We start from the raw sequence: 8,102 nt of genomic DNA, 5'->3' as shown, positions 1-8,102 counted from the left end.
AATGAATAGCCATCCTCCATCAAGCATGAAGGAGATAAAATGTTTCGACTTAAACTAGGAACAAAATAACAATTATTCAACTCCATAATAAATCCTGACGGGAGGTGAAGTTGCATCGTCCCGACGGTCAAAGCAGCAACTCTTGCATTATTGCCCACGCGGAAATCAACTTCTCCTCTTTCCACGCTTCTACTTCTTATCATTCCCTGCATCGAATTGCAAATATGAGCAACCGATCCGGTATCAAATACCCAAGAATTAATAACTGTATCAGCGAGAAATATGTTGTCTATAACATTAACAACAAGCGTACCTGAGGTAGAAGTACTCTTACTTCCGCCGTTCTTCAAGGAAGCTAGGTACTGCTTGCAGTTTCTCTTCCAGTGACCAAGTTCATGACAATAAAAGCACTCTTTATCTGGAGCAGGTCCAGGTCCAGCTTTAACCTTGGGCGGTGGGTTTGGCTTGGACGTTCCAGCCTTGCCCTTCTTCTTCCAAGAATTGCCCTTCTTCTTAAAGCTGGGCTTGTTCTGTATCGCCATCACATGGCTGGTACTAGCGCTTTTCTTAATGTCAGCCTCTGCTATCTTGAGCATACCACACAGCTCATTCAGACCCTTCTCCGTCCCATGCATATGGTAGTTCGAGATGAAGTTCCCATAGCTAGCCGGAAGAGATGAAAGAATGAAATCAGTGGCCAACTCTTGGCCCAGTGGGAAGCCTAGCTTCTCCAACCGTTGAGTGTAACCAACCATCTTGATTACGTGTGGTCCTACTGCTGCGCCTTCTGCTAGCTTGCTCTCAACAAAGGCCTTAGACACATTGAACCTTTCAGTCCTGGCCTGTGTTTGGAACATGTCTCTAAGCGCCACGATCATATCGTGCGCCTCATGGTTTGTTTCGAACTGCATCTGCAGCTCAGGTTCCATGCAAGCAAGCATAAGGCAGCTTACTTCAAGGTTAGCATCACATGCCTTCTTGTAAGCAGTCTTAGCAGCAGCGGGTGCATCATCAGCAGGTTCTTCTGGTAGTGGGTTGTCTAGAACATCTTCCTTTTTCTCAGCCCTGAGAACAATTCTCAGGTTACGGATCCAATCTGAGTAGTTTGTTCCATTCAACTTGTCCTTCTCAAGGACCGAACGCAAAGCAAACGATGTGGTGGTGTTGCTAGGTGCCATTTAATCTACAACAAAAGTAATGCAAAATACACTAAGACAAACGTATCCATGATAGAGCAAATTACATTAAACTATTTTAACAGAATCTACTCCCACTAAAATCAATATCCCTCTATTGAAACTTAGTGATTCAGGATCCACAACTAACAAGTCTACTAGTGAGCTTTAGCATCACCGCTAGCAAACGAGGTAGATCGGTAAGCAACTTTTGCTAATCATATCACATATGACTCCTGTTGTTGGGTGACATCTCTATGTCTCGGCGCCCAACCTTTATGCCCCAAGGTCCTTAACCGTTAAGATGACCTTGTTAAGCTAACCAACCCTTATGCGTGTAAGTGTCCGACACAAACCCGTCTAGTCAAGGAAAACTAGTGGCACTCTAATTTCATAGACCCACCACTAATTGTACAAGACATGGGACGGTGCAAGTTTTAGTTGGGAGGGCATACTAGCTTAAACTTTGCGAGGGATCGTTCTACTTCTAACATCACAGCATGCAGAAAGTAAAACATAAACAGAATAGCATTCACACAGTTGTGACACAGTATGGCCCGTTTTTCATATGGTGATCTCCATCTCCATAGAACCTGTTCACCATGGTGATCTCCATCTCCATGTTCCATGTGCGCCATCCTCCTGGTGATGAGTCCTCCAAGAACTAGAGCATGCTATTACGCCTAATAGCTAGTAAAGAATCTAGTAACGAAGATTACATAGTTGCTTGGATCATCACATATTGGTACACAGACCATTAAATAAGATAAAGTGACAACACATATGGCTCCTGCCGTGTTGCCGTACGCGCGACACGCAGGTCACGAATGAGTTACACACATGCATCACATACACAAGGGGGCCATACTGATCACAAGATAGAAACATACATCCTGCAAAACAGAGTTAGGCGTCCTAACGTTCTAAACTTCGGAGGCCCGAAACTCCATCTTCCAAGCCGAATTTGGCAAATCTAATTTCGCCGAAAACGGCAAAGCCGTTGAATTTCATGTGTAACTTTTTCTGTAGATCAATTTTCATATAAAAATCGCCCCAATCCGAGATCGTACCGAAAAGTTACGGCTGATTTACCGAAGCATGCGCATACGGCAAAATCCCGACCCCGGCAGTAGATCCCATCTACTATTGCACGTCTAATGCGCCTGGCGTATGACCCTGGATCTCGATTCGACCAATCATATTGATCTTCGCTCACTGCAACTGGATTTACGTGTATCACTTAACTCCGATGGCGGAAACCGACCGGTAGGAGTATGTCGTTACACTACCATTGCAGCAAGGGCACGAAATCAGGACATAGATCAAACAGAGAACTCGCATATCTCCATATGCACACATCCCGAATCCAAAACTAAGCAGCTACGGCTCTGATACCACTGGTAGGATACGAGGTAGGCTACGCTAGCGCAAATCAAAATTTCTACCGCGTATAACCAGGAAGAACTGCCGTATAAGGATCACGGGATTACCACTCGACGCACTACTGGTGCGGAAGATGTAGATATGCGTCGGTGCAGTGAAGACGATCACGTAGTCGTACGTAGTCGATCAATGTAGTCGTACGTAGTCGATCACGTCCAGCAGCTCCTCAGCAGCTCGTCCACGTGCACAGCAAGATCGCCTCCGGTGCCGCGGCTCGTCGTCGGCTCGTCGTGGCTCGTCGGCGGCTCGTCGATGGCTCGTCCAAGTGCTGCAGGCGCAACACCTCCAAGGTATCCACACGTGCAGGGAGGAAGCGTCGCAAGCCGGACTGCTAGATCCGCGAGTTGCAACAGGTGAGGGCGTGGGAGGCGCGGCAAGTCTGTTCAGCCAAAAGGTGTAAAACCCTAGGGCGCCCCCACCCCTCTATTTATAGGGGTTCCTGATGGGCCTCTGGATCCGAGGCCCATTAGTACTCCTAAACCTAATCCAACTCGGATCAGATCCGAATTGGGATTCCAGCCCCTTAAGTGTGTGACCCTATGGGTTCGGATACGTATAGACATGGCCCGAGTACTCCTACTCGGCCCAATAGTCGGTAGCGGCCTCTAGCAAGACGTGCCAACTCCTATACGCACACGAAGATCATATCAGACGAACCATCACAACATAATATACATGCTATTCCCTTTGCCTCACGATATTTGGTCTAGCTTCAAGCCGACCGCTCTTTCTCGATCCTGTGATTCGGAATCCCTTTGTAGGTTAACTCTTAACCGTACGTAGCATGGCCATGCATTTTCTGATCCGATCACTCGAGGGGCCCAGAGATATCACTCTCAATCAGAGAGGGGCAAATCCCATCTTGATTGACCATGTCTCATAGCATGCTTCTTGACAAACTCGAAAGCTACCTTTATAACTACCCTGTTACGGCGTAGCGTTTGATAGCCCCTAAGTAGGTCAATCCACATCTAGAATACATGCGACAATCTCAGGTCTAAGGACAAAGCGTATATGTTGTTTAAAGAGAGAACTACTTCTCGTGTTGGGTCAGTCCTAACACATGTCTCCACATGTGTCCACATTATTAGTTCAACATCTCCATGTCCATGACTTGTGAAACATAGTCATCAACTAATACATGTGCTAGTCTAATATTCATGTGTGTCCTCACAGGAACTCCGACTAGGGACAACTTTAGAATAACCATACAAGTAAAGAGTTTCACATACAATTCACATAATTGCAAATCAATTCAAGTAGCCTTTAATGGATATTCAATGAACACAATATACAAATCATGGATACAAATGGAATATCATCATCTCTATGATTGCCTCTAGGGCATACCTCCAACAGCATCTTCTCCATAATTCTTGCTCTAGCTAAGGTGCCGGGATTAGAGGGGGCTCCTGCACTTTGTGTTGATGATCTGAGTGGTTTTCTTCCTTGATGGCATCACTCAATTAGACACTTCTTGAGCAACCCACTGGAGAAGATTGGTACTATCATGGTGCTTCTAATATTATTACCTTCAATCTTGATCAACTTCAAGTCATTGTCTTTTGTGCAGAGAGGCCCTCCAATCATCCCTCAACATCATCACCACCTTCTCCGTCATTCGTTGTTGCCTCTTCTCCATTGAATTCCTCTACATCAAGTGCAGAACATGTAACAAACTTATACTCCATTACAAAGTGAATCAAATTCCATTTCCATCAAGTGGTCATTTACCTAAAATGGATTCTAGATGAAAGAATTATGCCCGTTTTACTCTGGCACTATGTTTTGTCCCAAGCTGATTTCAGAACGCGCAACATTGCAAGATTCTATCATAACTCCTTGTACGGATCTCCGAAATTAGAAATTCTTGATGCGTTGGAAAGAAGACATAATGGAGCTTCTGAATATTCAATTGGCCTGGCCCTTCCTTTTATCCCCTCACACCCAACTTCGTCGCCAAGTCTCCTTTGATGTTCTACAAGCTTATTTTTGTATGCATGTGGGCTGGCACGTCAATAGCTTCAGGATGAGATTGATCTTTGATAACTTTCCAAATCTCCGTTTGATCTTCTTCAATTCCTCTTTGATCCTAATATCTTCACACTCTTAGCCCATAAGTAATCTTGGAGGAGTGCTTGCCAAAAATGAGTGTTGGAGGGTGCCACAAGACCCCTGACTGATCGGCTTGGGCTTCACCAAGCCAATCGGCTTGGGTTCTTTCTAAGCCCACTGGCCTTTGTTTTTGACAGGTTCATTGCTTGTTCAAGGCTTTATCCAAAAATATGCTTTTAGGTACAATATCCCGCAAAAACAGAATGTCCTCCAAAATATAATGCATATGTGAAAATGGGGTTATTTTAGGTGCCAAGTGGCGGGTTAGCATAAGAATGTGTATGAAAACACCACTTAAATGGTACTAAAAGTGTGTCAATAATGAGTGTCAACAAGATTGGTGTAGTCGATGCACATCTAGAGCTTCCCGTTAGCCTTCGGCACGATGACGGGGTTGGCCAGCCACTTGGGGTAGAGGACCTCCCGAATGATCCGTCTCAATGTTGTGGGTCCCTAGCGTCCCCCTCAACCACTGGTCGGTAAGACCTTGGCTAAAGGCGACTATCACCGAGGTTGGGGTCATGTGGGGAACGGTGTTGCGCACTTGGCTGAAGCGCTGGATGTACTGCCACAATGTTTCTCCGTCACGCTGATGGACAGTGTGAAGATCACTTTCCATCCCTGGTCAGGTAAACGAACCCGCGAAGTTAGTGATGAACTGCTTGCTCAGATTTGCCTAAGAATGGATAGATCCGACAGGGAGATTCATGAACCGCGACCGTGCCAACCCGCGGAGGGTGACCTGGAAGTAGTTGGCCATGACTTTCGGTCCCCTACCAGCAGCCTGGATGGCCATTGTGTAAATTTGGAGGAACTCCTCCGGGTCGATGGTGCTGTCATATTTCTCCGGGATCTCAGGTCAGAACTTGGTTGGCCAATCGACCTGGCACAGGTCAGCCGTGAAGGTGCGGTACCTGGCCCCATATGGGCTAGCGTCATCGTCCCCATCTGTGCAGGTCCTTCCTTCACGCTGAGAGTCCCTCCTAGGGGCCGATCCCGAAGAGGCTTGGTCTTTCGTCCGGGGCGGTTCACGATGCCACTCTCGGCTCCGTTCCAAGGTGACTCGCACATCCTTCCTTGAACTGTTTTGCTCAAGGAGGGTGCGCAAGTCTTGCTGCCCGAAGCGGGGAGGGGGGGGACAAGATGTCCTTCCACGAACGGCTAGGGGACAGGCGGCGGGCCAAACTGGATCCGCGTCCGTCCTGGCTAGTTTGGCCGCACGAGCTTTCACTAGGCCCATAGGGAGCTTGAGCCTTGCCCACCAACTTGGCTAGATCCTCCAACCATCGCCCCTCCGGGGTCTCGATTCCAGCCTCTACCGTGGATGCCGGAGGAGAGTCTGGGCAGCCAACAGGGCGTCCCTCGGTAGTAGGTTGTTGAAGTCGAGGTGGCGGCGACGCGCACGGGAGTCGCGTCGGCGGGCCGCTGCCTCTGCATGCTTGGTCGCTTCCTCGTGGAAATGGGCCACCCATACTATGGCGGAGACAGTTCCGCTGGAGACCAAATGTGGGGTGTTGATGCGTGGCGACGCCGAGGCTGCAGCGTCTGGCCACCGCAGAGCAAGGACGGGCGTCACCGCTTGCGACGCTGCAGCCTGTCAGTGGGGCGTTTCTTGCCTGCTGCTGGCTTCGCCATCTAACTCACTTTGGTGAGCCCGACGATGGTCAAATCGGCTCCCCATTGCCTTTGTGCAGCTAGGATGCCTCAAATCTCAACGCACCACTATCCCCCTACCTAGTGTGCTAGCTAACGGTGGTCAAGCACCGAGAGCAGGGATCCGATGGGACCCCCTTTTAGAAATCCGGCCTGGGGGTTAGTTCATGTGAAGAGCTTGGAGAGGCGTTTAGGGCAGTTTTAGGGTGATTGCACTTAGGAGGGTTTTAAGACAAGTTCAGGCCGCTCAGAAGCGTAATACCTTATGTCCTGTATGTTGTATTTCCTAGCGTTGTCTGTCTATGTTCGTACAAGAGCAGGCCTTTTATAGACCAGGCTTTTGGGGGGACTGGTTGGGGCAAACCTTGCACCCCAATTCTTCCCTTTACACCGTGTGTGAATGCGGCGGTCCAATAGCCGTCCTCCTTACTACAGTCCCTCTGACGCGCCGTCCACTTGCTCTAGCGCCCCTTGCCTTGGCACGTACGGCCTCAGGGTATCTTGTCCAAGTTCTTTGTGCGTCAATCTCCACCTTCTACCATTTTACCCTGGTAATCATTGTTCCTCTTGACCGGGCCCCACCATCCCGGGACCGGGGTGGCGTTGAATCCGACTCTCGGGAGGCCTTCCCAAATTCCCGGGGCTGCCATGCGGGCTCCCCATAATAGAGGGCCTCCGGGAGCCAGCAGGCGCTTTTAACACGAGGGCGGCGCACGCCGCCTGTTGGATGGGACGGGTGAGGCCGTCAGTCTTCGAGGCGCCCAAGCGCGTCCCATCAACCGTAATGATGGTATTTTTATGGGGATAGGGCGTCTGCTGACAGCTTGCCTCAACTATCGTGCCCTACCCGTGCCAGGATACGCCACCGCTTGCTTCGCCTTGAAGCGATCCTTCCTGGGGCCATCCTGGGAAGCCGCCCCAGGTGCGTTTGTCCCAATCGTGTGGGCCCTCAGTAGGTCCCACCATACGGGGGTGATAATTTCCTTGTCCTTCCTACGCTTCGTATTTCTTGGTCCATCTCCCTATTTGGGCTCCATGAGTGAGGAAGCCCCTTTCAGCAGGCGGACCCCATTTGTAAGCGTCTTCTTGGGGACCCCGTTCCCTGACGCTGACTCCAAGCAAATGCGGGTTGCTGCGGCTAGAGATGCGAGTATGGCTATCTTTTTATAGGTAATTTTGGTAGTTTGTTTTCTTCAAAATCCAAAAAAAAATCAATTGAATAAGTTTTAGATCGATCTAGTGCCGAGGGGAAACACAACTTGTGTGCCTATACTCTTGATGGCCTGTTTGGTTACTTTGCTTATTTTTAAGCACGTGTCACATCAAATGTTTAGACATTAATTAGGGTATTAAACGTAGACTATTTACAAAACCCGTTACATAAGTGGAGGCTAAACGGCGAGACGAATCTATTAAGCCTAATTAATTCATCATTAGCAACTGTTTACTGTAGCACCAATCTCCAGGCCCGGGAATTAAATGATGTGAAAGGATCTGGGATTTCCTACCACATCTCACAAGAATGTCAAACTCGAGTTTACAGATAGACTTGAGGACTTTACAGAAAGCTAAAAACAAACTTGTGAACGATGGAGTAATCTGTGGGAATGGGGTATCTACACCCGTTCCCCCCCTAGCTCTCATTGGGATATCTATGTACAGGAATCCTCCGAAAACAATGATCGGGGGAATCATAGAGCATGCGGGACATTGTTG

This window comes from Setaria italica, chromosome II (assembly GCF_000263155.2).
Source record: "Setaria italica strain Yugu1 chromosome II, Setaria_italica_v2.0, whole genome shotgun sequence".
Classification (NCBI taxonomy): Eukaryota; Viridiplantae; Streptophyta; class Magnoliopsida; order Poales; family Poaceae; genus Setaria; species Setaria italica.
Note: the sequence above shows the minus strand (reverse complement) of the source record.